General features: G+C 43.4%; 1 protein-coding gene and 1 long non-coding RNA gene across 2 annotated transcripts in view; one reads left to right on the top strand and one right to left on the bottom strand.

Moving 5' to 3' along the window:
- RUNX1T1 (RUNX1 partner transcriptional co-repressor 1) overlaps positions 1-17,576 on the top strand; it is a 134,581-nt gene that overhangs the window by 49,793 nt on the left and 67,212 nt on the right.
- LOC112650839 (uncharacterized) lies at positions 7,947-9,354 on the bottom strand. The gene is made up of 2 exons (XR_003130495.3): positions 8,916-9,354; positions 7,947-8,294 (listed from the first exon to the last, which is right to left on the bottom strand). It is a non-coding gene; the product is annotated as an uncharacterized LOC112650839 (long non-coding RNA).

Genomic DNA, 17,576 nt, shown 5'->3' with positions numbered 1-17,576 from the left:
CTTCCTTCGAGGCAGAGACAGTCTGAAATGATACACAAACGGATATACAGTGTCAGTGAAGTCCCTGTGTCCCCTGGGAGGACACAGGCCATGGTCACTTTAATGATCTCCATCCTTTCCTTGGACCCCCTTTATGAGGTTGCCGCCCCATCTCCAAAGCGCTGAGCTGTGGTGGCTTCTTGGCAAGACCTCCAAGTGTCAGTAAGTGTTCGAGAGGCTTCGTTTGAATATCCCAACTATTTGGGTACTGCCCCTGGGACAGACTTGGTCCCAAAAGTTTGGCTGGCAACGGGGGTGGGGGTTGCAGAGAGGGGAGGACGGAGTGCTGGCCCTGAGAGAACGTGAGGGCCAGCAGGCCTCGTAGAGTCAGAACAGTGCTCACCACAGAGGTGGGAGGCAGCCAGGTGGAGATCAGTGGGGAGGAAGTTTGGCAAGGTGGTGACAGTCCCGGTCAGCAAGGGACGGACTTAAAAGCTCCAAGGACTTTGGAGTCTCTGAGATGCCAGTTCCTCAAATGCATGCAGTCACGTAAGAGAGAAGGAGGAAGTGGAGGCGAGAAGGCCGCTGACATCGTGGCCGGGGCGGTGGTGGGATGGTGGTGCTCCTGGGGACTGAAGTCAGGAGGAAGGATGTCTTTGTGGGAAGGCTGGGCTCCCTGGGAAGTTGAGCCCGAGACCCTCAGAACCACAGTGTGAGGGCGCTACCTGGGCCCCTCTGCAGAGTTTGAGGGCGCCACCTGGGCCCGTGGCTTGGCTGAGGCGCCGAGACCAGAGGTGGACACTGAACTGGAGAAACCGAGATTGTTCGCGACTACGATGGGCAGACGATTTTGAGAAAGTGGAAAATACTAGATGGGTGTTTTATCGGAGCTCTGAAATATCAAGGCAATCATGTGGTGGCTTGTTGTGGTCACGCATAAATTCCTCTTTGAAATTAACTTTTATGTTTTCCCCATTCGTGAGACCTTTACTTCGCCTACCTTTTTTTTTTTTTTTAAGATATTATTTATTTATTCATGAGAGACACAGAGAGAGAGAGACAGAGAGGGGCAGAGACACAGGCAGAGGGAGAAGCAGGCTCCCTGCAGGGAACCTGATGTGGGACTCGAACCCCGGACCCCAGGGTCACGACCTGGGCCAAAGGCAGGTGTCCAACCGCTGAGCCACCTGGGCTTCCCTCTTCTGTCTTTTGAGAGAAGCATTTGTGGTGCTTGTAGTCACCGTCAGAGCTAGGTCGCATCTCCTAATGGTGAATTCCTTGTCCTCTCCTTTCCAAACACCCCGACATACCTCGTGTTTCACCACAGCTGCCTGTCGCCTGTATCCTAAGAGCTTTCTCAGTGTGGAATTAGTTGACTCCTCGGTGTCCTTGCTTGAGCTGCTGTGGTAACCAGGTGGAGGGTCACCTGTTGCTTAAGAGCTCATCCTTCATAGTCCTACAGACTGTGTAGGATTTCCTCATCTGCCCTTCTCATCCTAGCTCGGTATGCCTCAGTTTGCTCATCTGGTTCTCTTGAGTATGAAATGCCACCACGGGAAGAGTCCCATATTTGCTGGCCCCCAACTCATGAATGGTTGGCCAAATAGCAGTGGCGGTGACGACGATAGTGATGATAATATTCATTCTATGGAACCCTTGTTGGGTTTACCCAACGCCCGCCTTGGTGTGTTGCACACGTAGGTTTTGAAGTAGAACTAGGCCCTTCCATGGAACAGGGGCTTCCTGGTTGCTAAGCCCACCCCATCAGGGTGCTCATGTTATCATCTCTTGAAAAGGCGGATCAGGACATGATAGACTTACACCTTCTTGGTCCTGTTGAGCCATTTTTGTTGTGTAGACAGTCTTCGCAGTCGGGCGTTGACTTCTCCACGGCCCCCTTTCTGCGAGAACTTGAAGAAGTCACGTTGGTTTTCTCATTCACAAAAGGTGAGCACAGCCAACCGTCGGTTACAGTCTGTTTATTCAAAGTGAATTGGTTTTGACCTTTTCTCTGGTGCGGCCTCCCTTTTGCTCAACTCGCTGCTAATTAATTTCCACACCAGAGAATCAGCAGGAGCAGGAATAAAACATAAAACTAAAATTGGTGAATGTTGGTTCATGAGGATTTCTGAGAGCCCAGAAGCTTGTATAATTTACTATGAGCTTTGTCTGAGTTTTGACTTAATTTCTAACATTCTAACATTCTATTATCCAGGGTAAGAAGCATTGACAATTATAGAAAACGACCATTATCTGATTAAAAAAATTAGAAATTTGGAGATAAATCCGACTTCAAGGTGTTAGGATTTTTAATAGTGTCTTCCCCATATCTGATTAAAAAAAAATTAGAAATTTGGAGATAAATCCGACTTCAAGGTGTTAAGATTTTTAATAGTGTCTTCCCCAAAATTCTGAAGAAAATGTGACTGAAAAATTTCACCTTTGCCTTTTTAACATCATCTTTTGTGGTTGTGTTACTATGAAGATATAAAACAGTCATGCTAGTTTTTATTTTCACTGATCTAAAGTTACATCTGTATATTAATTAAATTTTGTGAGACAGGACGGAATCATAGAAGCTTTTTATAAAGTTCTTACACTTTTGTGATAGCCTACTAGAACTTAGCTGTTTTTTGTTTTTTTCCTTTTAGTAGGATTTTTCTAGGTTGCTGATATTGAAGCTTGACAAAGGATAAAGAGCTAGATGTTTCTTTTTGGAAAAGGATTTCATAAACTTGGTTTGGGGGGCATTTGAGGATATTTTAGCTAATCTTAGATCACGAATGTCAATTTTCTTAAAATAATGTTTAAATTGAATAAAATTAACTTTTGGGGAAACTTTTTTTTTTTTCTTCTTTTTTTTGAGGGGGCAGGATGCTCTATAAAGAGATGAGCTAGCAAAGAGAACTGACAAATTTGTTTGAATTAAGATTCCTCCTTAGGAAGGAAGATTCCTCTTCCATACTCATCCATCTTTTTTTTTTTTTTTCCTCTTCTTTTATAACAAAATAAGAAATATGTTTTCTTGTGAGAGAAAGGAGAAATGGGCGAGATTGAGGTTGGGTTAAGTTCTCTAGGGGTGAACAATTAAGGCCATAGGAGAAAGGGGTAAAAGAGAGCTTGTAAATTGGAATGAAAATAGAGTTGTTTGCTAAATCTTTTCTTTCTAACACATGCTATATATCCCACAGCATAGGTGAAGTAAATTAGTAAAATAATGTGGGACAGAGTCTCCCTGTGAGAATGTTCGCTTCGCAAGTAGACACTTTCCTTTGTGTGAGCGTATGGGGGGGCTCGGATTCTGAGGGTCACAGGAAGGACCGGCTGCCACTTACTAGTGCTTGTGTATGCTCCAGGCCTTGTGTATGTGCTCCGCGTCCTTACTTTCTCTCTCAATCCTCAAAATCACTTCCGGAGGCTGTTGCCAGGACCACCCATATTTTAAGGTGAGGAACTAAAAGTTCAAGGATCAAGGAATTGGCCCAGGTTTCGGAGGCGGGCCTAGGATTCCAGTCAAGGTTGCCGACGTCCAACCCACGCTCTTGGTTACCTGCCGGTGCTCTTGCCAAGTGTGTCATCACCGTGTCACGGGCGGGGAGCACTTTACCTTCACATAATAAAACCATAGAGTTTTTGCAGTTCAGAGAAATCTTAACCATACCTTCGTTTTACAGGGGGGTGGGAGGGGGGAAGGAAGAAAGAAAAATAAAAACATCAAGCCCAAAGTTTTAAACAGTCTTTCATTCAGCTAGCCAGTGAGCCAGCAAATGTTTACGGAGTATTTACTGTGTGTCAAGTCGTGAATAAGTCAAACATAGCCATGTCTTCCTGGAACCCAGGTGGCCTTTATGTATGTGCGTGGTGGGGCATGACTGGCGGGGGCCTTGGTAGCATCGTGTGGTAGTTCTGCAGCATCGTCGTATAGGTACAGGGGTCGGGGCGGAGGCCCTGAAATCCTACTCCTTGGCTGTGAATCCTCTTCACTAGCAATGGGACAGTGGGCACACTGCCTACCTAATCTTTTTAAGGTTCTGTATTTTCTTCACCCGTAAAATGGTAATAATAATAACACCCATCGTATTAGCTTATCGTGAAGGTTAAATGGGTTAACACACGCAAAGCATTTAGCAGGGCACCTGGCACTTGGCAAATGCTCACTAACTACAACTGCCATTAAGATCTTTTGACACTTTTAGCCGTGGTGGTGGTATTTCACCCTGGCAGAGAAGACACCCACAAAGGTATTTGTAATAAAATGTGTGTTACCCTATGTTAGGGGAAGGAACAGATGGCTCTGGGCGACCAGTAGACCAGAGCTCCTAATTCCCAGTTGGTTCCCAGGGCAGAGTCTCACATAGCAGCGCTATTTTCTTTCTCACTTTTCTTTTCTTAACTTGATGGATTTCTTTATCTTGTTGTCCTAAATCCTGGTGTTTCCGACTTGCCAGCAGTGTGACAGCAAACATTTATTCAAGATCCAGCTAGGTGCCAAGCCCTGTGTGGAGTGCTGGGGTGGAGTAATAGGACCTTAACCTTTCACGGGACGCACGTGCCTTTGTGTAGGTGGAGAGTGTGACCCACGTGGACACACACCTGCCAGCGTAACAATTCTAATAGGCGACACTGGATCCAGCTGATCCACTTAACGGATATATGCAAAGTAGAGCCTAAAGGAGGGAGTCATTGACTCCCTCCGGTTTGAATGCGGAGCAGGGGTGATTAGGGAAGGCTTCGTGGAAGAGGTGGCATTTGTTCTGTGCCTTGAAGGAGCACAGGCCTGGTGTAATCAAAAGACATTTCAAATATGAGGGAGTATGTACAACAGAAATGCTAAGGCCTGGGCAGCATGGCTGGAACTTAGAGCCGGAGAAAGGAGCCGAAGTAGACATCTACCTTGTAGGTGGGAGCGGCAGAGAGGAAGCCAGTGTATATTTCTAAGCCAGATCACGTGGTTGTTGGCTTTGAATGTTCATACCACTCTGGGAGTAATGTGGACGGGGAGCTGAAGAAGGTGGGGTTTGCAGTCTACCAGGTGAGATCCGGTGATGATTGGCTGCAGCATCATGAGGAAGGAGGAAGGGGGGGAGGGAGGGAGGGAGGGACAGCGGGCTCTGTTGTACTATCTAGAGAGAACCACAGGGCCCTCCGTTGGATGTAGGGTCATTTAGGATGATCTGAATTCTGATTTGGGCAACTGGTTACCAACAACCAGAATAGGAAATACCTACATCAAGAGAAGACCGTTCACCTTGAGGCACACCTTCCTTCCAGGTTGATCTGGTGTGTGATGACAAATAGTCCGCGAGGAGCTGGACCCCAGGTTTAGCAGAGACGTGTAAATATATATATTGGAAACCTGGATTCACAGTCACTCGCGATAGCTGAAACCTTTGGGGTGACTCGGGAGGAAAATACCTTGTAAAGAGAGGAGAGCCTTGAATGGGAAGGCCAGGGCAGTGGAGAGAGTGGAGTGCCATTAAACTCAGGGCGCAGAGTTTCACGGGGGGTGTGGTGCACAGTGTGAAATGCCGCAGAGGGGCCGGGAAGTGGTCGGGGTCAGGGTGGCCTTGTGGATTTGGCCATCGGGAGGGAAGGTAGTTGCCAGTCACCCCGGAAGCCTGGGCGTGGGAGGCTGGAGGGAATGCCCTCAAGGCGGAGGGACGGCTCTGTGAGTTCTTGGCTGGGGAGACTCGAACAGGCCTCGGTTCTTAGAAGAGGGGGGTAGAGGGCCTGACAGACCGAAGATGAGAAGGTGCGATGCTTGGTTGAGCCAAGCCCTTAGAGGGGAAGTTACCTCTTTCCAAACTCAAGACTTGGGTGGGGAGGTCAGCAGGGGCCCTGAGGAAGGGGTTGGCAGGGATTTATGCCCCATGACCTCACTTTGCTCTCCCAAGAAGGGCGTGAGGTTATCAGAATTTGGCTGGAGGCTTGAGGGGAGTCCAGCGATGTCTCTAAGATGGACACACCCTGGTTTTTTACCCCATGACTTTCTTGCCCCACCTTGTCTGGGGGGGTAGGGGGTGCCCAGCCATGCTGGGGACACACTCGGTCTGGAAGGCCTGCCTTCTTCATCTTCTCTGTCCTGTTCACCTTGTCTTCTTTGCCTATCGTACCATGCATCTGACCTTGACCTCGGCGTGGACTCATGGTTGTTAACCCTCCCTTTTGTGTTTCTGGTTCATGATACCTCCCTGTTTCTTTCTTTTCTTGCTCAGTTTATAACCAGTGCACGTCCTGTTGTTCCCCCCCCGCCCCCCCCCATTCCCCCAACTGAAAGTCAGAATCCTGTCTTCCTCATTTGTTGCAACAGATCTTCTGGAGCACTTCTGTGCAGACACGGCTGGGTCTGGGATACAGCAGTGCTCTGGGGGGAGAGCCCACTAAACTCCAAAGAAAAGGATGTAAAAGGATTTCAGATTTTTTAAAAAATTTTATTTATTTATTAATGAGAGACACAGAGAGAGGCAGAGACACAGGCAGAGGGAGAAGCAGGCTCCCTGCAGGGAGCCCGATATGGGACTCGATCCCGGAACTCCGGGGTCACGCCCTGATCCGAAGGCGGACACTCAACCTCTGAGCCACCCAGGGATCCCCAAATTTTGAGTTTTTAAGTAGGAAACTAACTAACGAGCAGAAGAAAGAGCCTGCGTGAGATTGGATGGCCAGGGAAGAAGCATTGACTCTTGAGGAGGTGACACTGACGTTGGAGCAGAGAAGGTGGCTGTGAGCCGGTCGTTTGTAGGGGGGAAAAGGGGAATAGTAATTTTTTCCTAGTATTTACCATATTCATAAACATTGTCTTGCCATGTCCAGTTTCTTTTTTTTTTTCTTTTTTTTAAGTTTTTATTTATTTGTGATAGTCACAGAGAGAGAGAGAGAGAGAGAGAATGAGGCAGAGACACAGGCAGAGGGAGAAGCAGGCTCCATGCACCGGGAGCCCGACGTGGAATTCGATCCCGGGTCTCCAGGATCGTGCCCTGGGCCAAAGGCAGGCGCCAAACCGCTGCGCCACCCAGGGATCCCCATGTCCAGTTTCATTGGCTGCTGTCTCTGAGTAGGTAACTGCCAGGACCTGCCTGTGACACGGTTGTGTCTTTCCTGTAGATGATGCTTTGGTTTCTGAAGGCCCAATCGCAGACCCGTAGCAGGTTATCCTTCATGTGCAGGCAGAGAAGGACCGTATTGGTTTGTTTGTTTAAGGGCGTTACCTGGAAGTGCAGCTGCTCCTAAGCACCTGGTGATGTATTCAGCGTGGGACGGGAGGGAGGAATGGGATGAAAATATATTCCCTCCACTTAGTTGCACTGGTGTTTCTGTAGGTCCTCTGTCCTTCCACTCAGGTAATTGTGATTCCCTAGCCCATAAGGAAAAATGTGTGTGTGTTATATGTGTGTGTGTGTGTGTAGCCGCCTTCACGAGTCATCACCATTATATGGATCCTTTTAACTGATCACTGCAGATGTAATCCCAGAAATACGCATTTTGGAGACCAGTGTGAAGCTCCAGACTTTGTGTAGGTGGGTGTCACAATATCTTTGATAATCGTTCCCAAAGGGACCAGAGGAGAGTTCCAGATTGCTTAGAGGTGAGCAGAGCAAAGGAAGAACCCAGGAGAACAAGGAGGCATTGAAATTAAACTTAACTGACTTCCTACTCTTGTCTGGAGTCAACCCAAGGAGACATATCAAGACATATCAGGGGAGAATCTGTTGTTTTCTTGCATGTCTACGCGTGTACAGCTAAGTTTCGGTCTTTCAAAGGAAGAAGACGAAGAGTATGTGGGATGATTTGCTAGGCTTCAGGAACTTCCCTGAGATGCCCTGGCCAGTACTTCCAAGAAGGGAGATGCACTTACCAGGTGCTTGTTTGACCCCTCAAAACAGAGGTTCCCAACATCTTTACTCCGTGCCAGTCAAGGAATGTTGACGTTCTCAATCCCAATGGGCTTCGTTGCCATGTTCTATTGCTTTGCTTTTTTTTTTTTTAAAGGTGAAAGTAGTAGGGATATCATCATAGGGATGATTTTTGGATCTATCCTGATTCGAGTTATTGTTAGTAACAAGTTACTACTAACGTGGGGAGCCTTGATTGAGAACGACTTCCTTTGTGTTTAGACATTTATTACTTTTGCGATTAATGTATCTGACAAACGGTGTCAAGAAGGTCGTGTTTTTGAAAATGATCCTATAGATCTCTCGCCAGCGACGTTTTTCATTTGTGCATGGGAGGAGTGCTCTTTGCAGTTGTCCATCAATGTTTGGTTTGATTTTCCTCCATTATCATTCTTGATGAGCTCAGAGAAGACATCTCTAGTGCTATATGAAATATAAATGATTTCCTAGTAAATGGATGGGAATTTAGACTGTCATCTTAATTTAATAACATGTTTACCCACATGGAAAGCATATATACAGATGAAACTACATTAAGGACTTATTAACTTGAATTTATTTATGTGTCTAGTTGAGACATATCCCTGGAACTTAAGGTGGTAGAGCGTGAATTGTTAAAAATGTGTCATTCAGACTGTCGCTACCCAGAATTTTATAGTTCTGTGTCCCCTGATGGTCTTCCTGAGATTAAAAGGCATGCAGGCTTTAAAGGGTCTTGAAATAAGGGAGGTGAAAATAGACTTAGTCCGATGTGTTTGAATATACACATGCAGTTATTTCTTTGGTAAATGGAGCTTGAGCTTTCGTCCTTAGGGAATATTTATTAGCAATTCATTAATTAGGGCACCTTCCCTGAATTACTTTATTCATTTAAGTAAGGCTATGGGGCCTCCATGCAAAATTGTATTATGCAAAATATTAACTGAGGTGGCATCTATTCAGAAACGATGAATGGGAAATTCATACAACTGTACAGCATTTATTTTGACCTCCTTATAGTTTCACCGTATTAAGCTAAGGAGAAATAGCCATTTAACCTCATACCTTCAGTCCTCGATTGGTGTGTCCATATTATTCCCTGTAAAGAAGTTGCTAATAAAATTCATAGGCAGTTCACGCTTGTCTTTGGGAACCCTTTGAGATGACTTAGCTTTTTGGTGAAACTCCTTTATGTGGAGGGTTCTGGTGATGTTGCAAGGTGCTCCTTGAACGCTTTATAAGGAATTTGATCCTTTACTTGGGGATTTTACTTCTGACAGTGCTCTGGCGGACTTGAGGATTCCCTCGCCCCATGACCTGTAGGTCTTTTCCCTCCTGTCTCCTACTGTACGTGGACTTCTTTGTTAGTAAAATAGCATTTGTTCCTTTATCCAGTAAACACCATCGTTAGACACTGTTAGATGATTGGGATTCTGAGGTGAGTAAGGCACTTCTTGTACCTTTGTGATGCGTTCAAGGGTGTTCATGTGCTACAGGCCCTGTAGAGAACCCCACCTTCCAGAACCCTCCTTTTGGTTATCTCGAATTCCAGTTTTTCACTCCTTCCATCCAAAGCTGAATAGTTTTGGTAGAGTTCCAATTACAACAAAGTATATTGTTCCTTGAGTTTTTTTCCACGGGTAGTTTCATTCCTGGAAAAAAACGAGATGGTGCTGTGTTTTATCTAAATTGATTTTAAGGCGTGTGGTTATTTTGTGAATCACTCACCAAGAGAGAAATACTGCCACTAAGCACTTCTGCTTAGTGCTTTGACTCCATGGATTTGTAGCACTCATCCCAGCTTCAGAGAGATTTTATAAGGAGAAAATAGGGGGGCCTTAGAGTTGTCTAACTACAGTGTTTTGTTTTTTTTTTTTTTTTTATGATAGAGAGAGAGAGAGAGGCAGAAACATAGGCAGAGGGAGAAGCAGGCGTGGGATTTAATCCCGGGTCTCCAGGATCGCGCCCTGGGCCAAAGGCAGGCGCCAAACCACTGTGCCACCCAGGGATCCCGTCTAACTACAGTGTTAAAAGTGAGCCAAAAGTAGAAAAGAAAGAGACTTTTCACGACATAACTATTTGATGGTGATTTGAAAGCTCTGCCCCATTGGGAACTATTTACATAAGAGTCAGCCACTCTTAATATCTGATGTAGGTTCCTTATATACGCATCCTTCCAGATGTTAACCTACACACAAACACACATCCCACCTTTTATAACTGTCTTAAGATAGTTTTTGTTTTGTTTTGTTTTTTAAGTAGATCTTAGAACTATTTCCCTGACTTGGTATATTTTAAGATCTTTCCATGTAAATACACACGTCATTCAGTTCCACTGTATGGTTCTATTAGAATTAGAATTGCCAAATGCCCATTGTTAGACAGTTCAGTTATTTCCAGGCTTCTTCAATATAAACATCCTTGTACACTTGATATTGTTTATTTAGGCTAATTTCCACAGTGTGGAGTTGCTATATTAATGGATATATGTAATTTGGAGACAGTGGATACGTATTTCCTATTGTCCTACAAGAAATTTGGTATAATCTTACAAAAGAGTGTTAAAACACCAATTTGTACTACAACTAATATTATACTGTCATTTTAAAAAAAAGATTTTATTTATTTATTCATGAGAGAGAGAGAGAGAGAGGCAGAGACACAGGCAGAGGAAGAAGCAGGCTCCATGCAGGGAGCCCGATGTGAGACTCGATCCAGGGACTCTGGGATCACAGCCTGGGCCAAAGGCAGATGCTCAACCGCTGAACCACCAAGGCGTACCACTATATTGTCATTTAAAAAAGTCTACCAATATGCCGGGATTGAAACTCTTTTCCCCATTGGGTTATAGATCATTTATATTTCTTTTTTTTTTTCATTTATATTTCTTTTGTACAATTCCTATTCCTACTCTTTTACAACTTTCGTTAGGTTTTTCAGGCTTTAATTATTGACTTGATGGAGCTCTTTATATATCAAGGATATCAAACCACTGTTGTCACGTAACGGAGGGCTGTTTCCTGGGTGCCACTTGCCTTTTCCTTAGTTTTTTTTTTTTTTTTTTAATTTTTATTTATTTATGATAGTCACACAGAGAGAGAGAGAGAGGCAGAGACACAGGCAGAGGGAGAAGCAGGCTCCACGCACCGGGAGCCCGATGTGGGATTCGATCCCGGGTCTCCAGGATCGCGCCCTGGGCCAAAGGCAGGCGCCAAACCGCTGCGCCACCCAGGGATCCCTTTTCCTTAGTTTTTATTTTTTTTTTTCCACTCAAATTTATTAATAAATCCAGTGGCACTTTGTCATGCCTTTTTTTTTTTTTATCAAGGTGAGAATATCTTTCCTAATCCTAAGGTTAAATACATATATATCTATTTTTATATACTCAATATATTGCCTATATATTTAATATTTAAAAAACATTTATATTAAATATTTTATTCATATGGAAATGAATGACTTTGGATACGTGGTATGAGAAAGGGGTTTATTTTATTTTTTTTCCAAATTGTCTAATAGTTTCTAAGAAAGTTTGTTGAATTGCTTTATCTTTTCTTAATTTGACAAGTCATCTTTATCATATATTGAATTCTTAGATGAATGTGTATCTGTTTCTCAGCTTTATGTTTTTTTTTGCTTCTTTTAAGTTTTTATTCTACTGTATTGGTTATGTCTGTACCAGTAGCACATTCTTCAAATTGTTATAATTGTATGGTGCATTTTAATAAATGCTAAGCTACATTTCCTCGTTATACTTCATTTTCAAAGTTTCCTAGCTGTTTTCAATTTCATTTCAAATTGACTTTTACATTTGTGAAATTCTGGAAAAATTCTAATGGCATTTTGGTTGGGGATTACATTATATCTAATGATTATAGTATATACTAAATGGACGCAGAACAGACATCTTGATAATTTAATTTTTTAAAGAATAGTTTAGGGAGCACCTGGCTGGCTCAGTCAGTGGAGGGTGTGACTCTTGATCTCAGGGTTGTAAGTTTGAGCCCCACATTGGGGTATAGAGATCGCTTAGCAAAAATGGAATCTTAAAAAAAAAAAAAGAGAGAAAAGTTAAAAAAACCAAACAAACCAAGGGCCTCTTGTGTACAAAATCCTTGTTTAGATAATGGAGAGAGAGGGTTAAAAAGATAAGGACCTTCCTCTTTCATCCTCATCAACTTTTATAATTATAGAAAGATTTTAAGTAGATTGTATACTGTAGGAGCATTTTAAGACAATTTTGTCAAATTCGTGTATTAGAAATACCACTCTAGAAGCAAGGAGGAGAGGGGGTTTTTTGCAGAGAGGGACCAGAGGTAGGGAAAACCCTTCAGAGGCTCTGTAGGTTCTGAAGCCCAGGCCAGAGCAACTAAGGGTGAATCCTAAATGTACTTAGAAGTGGAATTGATAGGATACAGGGAATGGATTGGACGTGGAAGGAGAATGGTGTGGAGGGAGGAGTCTGAGGAGGATTGTGGTGCCTTGGGCTTGGGCAACTGAAAGCACAGAGGTTGATATATAGGAGGAGGCCCAGATTTCCTAAGTCAGATGTTAGATATGCTTCTAAATACAGGTGTCAAGGGGTTGTGAAGCAAGCTAGATGCCTTGTCTGGTTCTCAGGAGAGAGTCCTTCGCCTGAAGATAGAGCACGCTGGCAGGATTTGTTGCAGTAGATGGGAAGGCCTGCACCAGAGACTAGAGGGAGGAAGCCAGTGGAGAAGAGGAGGAGGTGAGGCCCTGGCGGAGAGGCCAGAGGCCAGGAAAATTCACTAAAACTCCTAGCGACAACTAGAAGAATGTCCCCACAGGAGAAAAGGCGTAAGAAGCGGCCCAACAGATCAAGTGGTGCTGAGAACCCAAGTAAGATAAAGATTGAACAGTATTTTGGATTAGTCACTAGAGTTTGTAGCTATTGTTGGGGGATTTGGGCGGAATGGTGTCATTGGAAGTCTCACTGACATGGGAATGGGGTATAATAGACAGGAGGGGTGCCCATTGTTATCACCATTATTTTAATATCACGATCACTGAAGAAACTTTGAAATCCCTCTTAAGGAGAATAAAGACTATAACTGCTTGGCCCCGCTTGTACCTCCAGGTCTTGGAAAATGATCTGTGTGTGTCCGCCGTTGTGCTAGGTTCTCGGCAGCGTCCTAAAGTCCGAGACTGAGCTGATAAATGATACGAAGTGGAATGTTAGGCTCCCTGCCATCCCAGAGCGGTTTGCTGTCTGGTAGGGGGTGATAGACAAACGAGTAAGGACGCAGTTCTTTGTAATAGTTGCAGTAAAGCCTCATAAAGAGCAATTAGGTGGTATCGGGGAGCTTACAACGCTGGGGACTGGGGAGAGACCAAGGACGCCTTCCTTGAGTAAGTGAATTTGAGCTGAGATGGGTTTTCCAGGCTGATAGGCCCCGAGGTGAGGCGAAGCTCGCAACCGATAAAACCAGGGAGATGTGAGATGAGATAGGGAGGCCGCACAGACTAAATCTGTCTAGGTTGTAGGTCATTTAAAGGGTTTTGGATTTTATCCTGAGAGTAAAGATTAAACCACTGAAACACTTTGAATTAGGGAAGTAACTTGATCCGATCATTGGAATGGAAAGTTCTTGAGGGCAGTGATGTTTCTTTTGTGTCCACTGTCTTCTCTCCCTAAGATGGTACCTGATGGCTCAGGTAGTTTTGAATAAATGCTTGTCCTTCCGTCCTTGCTTCCTTTCTTCCTTCCTTCTTTCTTTCTTTCTCTTTTTCTTTTCTTTCTATCTATCTTTCTTTCTTTCTTTCTTTCTTTCTTTCTTTCTCTCTCTCTCTCTCTTTCTTTTCCTTCCTTCCTTCCTCCTTTCTCTCTTTTTCTTTCTTCTTTTCCTTTTTTCTTTTTTTCTTCCTTTTTCTTTCTTTTCTTCTTTTTCTTTCTTCCTTCCTCCCTTTCTTTCTTTCTTTTCTTTCTTTCTTTCTTCTCTCCTTCCTTCCTTCCTTCTTTCTCTCTTTTTTCTTTTCTTTCTTTCTTTCTTTCTTTCTTTCTTTCTTTCTTTCTTTCTTCTTTCCTTTTTCCTTCCTTCCTTCCTTCCTTCCTTCCTTCCTTCCTTCCTTCCTTCCTTCCTTCCTTCCTTCCTTCCTTCCTTCCTTTCTTTTTTTCTTTCTAGAAATGCTTTCATTTAAGTGAGTGAATAGTTTTGTTTGACAAGATGATCCTGCCTGTTGGTCCTACCTGTTGTGGGATAAACTGATGGCAGGGTTAGTTAGGGTAAAGGGTTTCACCAACCAGCTCCTGAGAAAGTCCAGGGTAGCAGTGGTGGCACTTGAGGGTGCTCCTGGCAATGGAGAAGCACAGTTAGGAGGAAGAAGAATTTGGTGGCGGCCCACCTGCAAGAAGATGACCTTCAGGATGTTCTATGTAAGAACAACAGAATCTTGCAGGGAAATCTCTAAGTAAACTATGACTTGACTTATCCTGCCTTTTCACAAATGATTCTTTTCAAAAATGGTTCTGCTCTGTCTTGGTTTTTGACATTACCACGAACCTCTAGATTCCTACTTGCCCAAAGTTTAATTGTATTTATTGCCAAGCTCTGTGAATTTGACATAGACTAAAAAAAAAAAAAAAAAAATGTCTCCAGAATCTTATTGTCTCCATTCTAAAGAGCCACTTCCATGCTGGATGCCTGTATTATTTCTAGCCGAGGCTATTGCCAACCAGGACTCCAGCTCTCTTGCCTTTCTTGCCCTATATCTTCCCTGCTCCATACATATCCATAATATAAGGTAGAAATGAGCATATCATTTAACTGCCTAAAAAAAGAAAAAAAAAAATCTCAGTGCTTTCCCAATTGCCTTAATGGGAATTTGAGCTACTATTACTACTTGTTTTTGTTTTTTTTAAAGAGTACATACATTCTATTAAAGTCAACAAATATTCATTTGAGCTCCTACTACTTACTTGTCTGCGATTTAGCCACAGGTACTTACCCTGGGTACCTTCATCATTTTCTGCCTTGATTCACTAGCTCTTACCTGGATGATGGTAACTGACAGCAGTGGCTGCGTGTACTGTCCTCCGTGGCAGCTCCACAAGCCTTCTTAATAGCCCTTAACGCTGGCAAGTGAGACAGATACTACTGGAAGAAGATTGTCCATATTTAAAGATTGTAAAATGTTTGCATCACTTATTATTTAATGATTTCTTTCCCACTTTCTGGAATACTCTGCAGTTTGGCAGCGGGGTGTTCTGTAGATACTTACGCTCAATTTATGGGCCCTGGGCGATACTTGTGTCTTTTTCTGCTCCTTACATAAGCAGAAGTTACTTTTCTGTGCATTTGAATAATTTAGTTTTTCCTTAATAAGTATTTTTATCACAGCCATTCAGCGAACATTTGCTGGCTGCCTGTGCGAGGGGGTTCAAACTCTTCTCAAACAGGAGACTTTTTTTCCCCATTTTTCCCCCCAAAGGAAATCTTAAAAAGACACTAATGCCTAGAGCACATAAACATGGAACAGTGCTAGTTGAAGTGGAGTAGCTAAGCCCTGTGCTGCATGATACCCACCTGGTGGCCTCCAGAAAGTGGTTCTCAGACTTGGAGGCAGGCATCACAGGAGTAAAGGTGGTGACAGCTGTGGGGGAGATGACATTTCTAAGGAACTAACAGAGATAGATGCCTGGGGTCCTGGTCCGCCTCCCCATGTCCCCATTCACATGACCAGAGGTCCTTTCCATATTTTAGGAAGTTAGTAATAGAATTTTCTAGATAGAACCACCATTTGGGTACTTGTTAATGTTCTTAGTGCTTTCTCTTGATGGTCTGCAGGTCATCTTTGTCAAAAAATAAGCAGAGTGCTTGAGACTATTTCCTGCTTCTACTAAGCATGTTTCCCTCCATTTAAACGGGTGTGTGTCTTCCAGCATGTCTCCTGTCTGCCTCCCTCACCCTTTGTCTCCCACTGCATAACCATAGTTTCTAATAGGGCTCTGGCTGTTTTGTCAACAACTAGCTTTGCTTACTCATCCAACAAATCAAGTGCTTACTGTTTCAAGCACTCTTCTTAATGCTATGGAGGCTGGAGGTAACAGGTAGAAATTTCTGCATTCACGAAGCTGATGCTATGGTTGGGGAGACACTCAAAACCAAGAGAAATATGTCAAGTACTAGCTAGATAAATGCTTAAGAGGAAGGGAAGGGAAATTCCCACTGTTCCCATAAGGACATGACCCAAGCTTGCTTGCTTGCTTGCTTGCTTTATTTATTTATTTATCTTTAAAATTTTGACCCAAGCATTATTAAAGCCATTTTTCTAGAAATAATGATAGATTCGTGTGGATTCACCTCATTTTTTAATTTTTTAAATTAATTATTATTATTATTATTATTATTATTATTATTATTATTTTTGCCTGTCTTCCATCTTAGCCCAAGTTCATGGTCTTTAAAGCTGTGACGTTGGTCTTCAGGCTGTTATCTGATTACAGATTCTCGCTGCTGGCTCAGCTTCTGACTGGCTTATTCCAGGACTGAGTCCTTGGCTACATTTTCATTAGTGCATTTCCGCTGGTGTTTACTGATTACCTGTCTTCCTCTCCCACTTTTTCAGAGCTGAGAGCTACTTATAGTCATTGGGCTTCAAGTTATTGTTTTTTTTCTACTGCTTAGCCACCAAATGAAATCATATGCAGAAACCCAATGTATAAAACAAGTAAACGATCTGAATGGGGGTGGGGTGCCTGGGTGTCCCAGTCCATTAAGAGTCTGCCCTAGCTCAGGTTAGGATCACAGGGTCCCCGGATCAAGTGCCACGTCGAGCTCTCTGCTCAAGGGGGAGCCTGCTTCTCCCTCTCCCTCTGCCTGCCACTCTGCCTACTTGTGTGCTCTCCCTCTCTCTCTCTCTCTCTCTCTCTCTCTCTCAAATAAAGAAATCTTAAAAAAATACCTGAATGGGATTGAAAGTATTTAGGATGAAGCCAAAGGCCCTCCTCCTCATCCCTACTCTTTTCATTCTGCATTGTCACCTCCAGGGACTCTTGCCTTGGAGCCAGTATCCAGTCTGGCACTGTGATTTTGTGATGATGGAAGTGTTCCAGGGCCACGTTCTCTAACAGGGTAGCCACTAGCCACAGCTATGCAGCCACGGCGGTTGAACTCTTGAATGAGGCTACTGTGACCAAGGGACTAAATTTTAAAATCTGACTCTGATTAAAATGTATGTGCTCACCGGTGGACAGTACAGCCGTATTGGAAGAGGAAGTTCCAGTTGCTCACTCACAAATTTAACATTTACAGAATGTGTCTTTATTTCAGTTTTCTAGATCATGTATAAAATAACATTAGTTTTAGCTGATACTGAACTTTGAGAAGGCCTGGAATGAGTTCTGGTTTGTAATCTCGGACAGATTTTCCCACCCTCTGGGCCTCAGTTCCTTTTTATAAGATGGGCAACTCTGTAGTGCCTTCTTATTGTGAGGTTTAAAATGACACAAAACATGCAGTGTATTTGGTACAGTGTCCATGCCCTATTCTAAGTGACTTACCCTAATAAGTTTTTTTTGGGTGTGTGTATATTTTTTTGCTTGTAAAAACAAAGCATTCTTATGTAGAACATTTAAATAAATGAGAAAAATAGCAAGAAGAAATTAAAAATAATGTGTCATCCCACCATCCATAGACAAGCAACAGAAAAACTTGTGGAATGTAGAAAAGCATATTTTGGTTCATAATATGCTTCTCTCTTTGTTTT

This window comes from Canis lupus, chromosome 29 (genome assembly GCF_003254725.2).
Source record: "Canis lupus dingo isolate Sandy chromosome 29, ASM325472v2, whole genome shotgun sequence".
Taxonomy (NCBI): Eukaryota; Metazoa; Chordata; class Mammalia; order Carnivora; family Canidae; genus Canis; species Canis lupus.
This window is presented reverse-complemented; position numbering and strand designations above follow the sequence as displayed.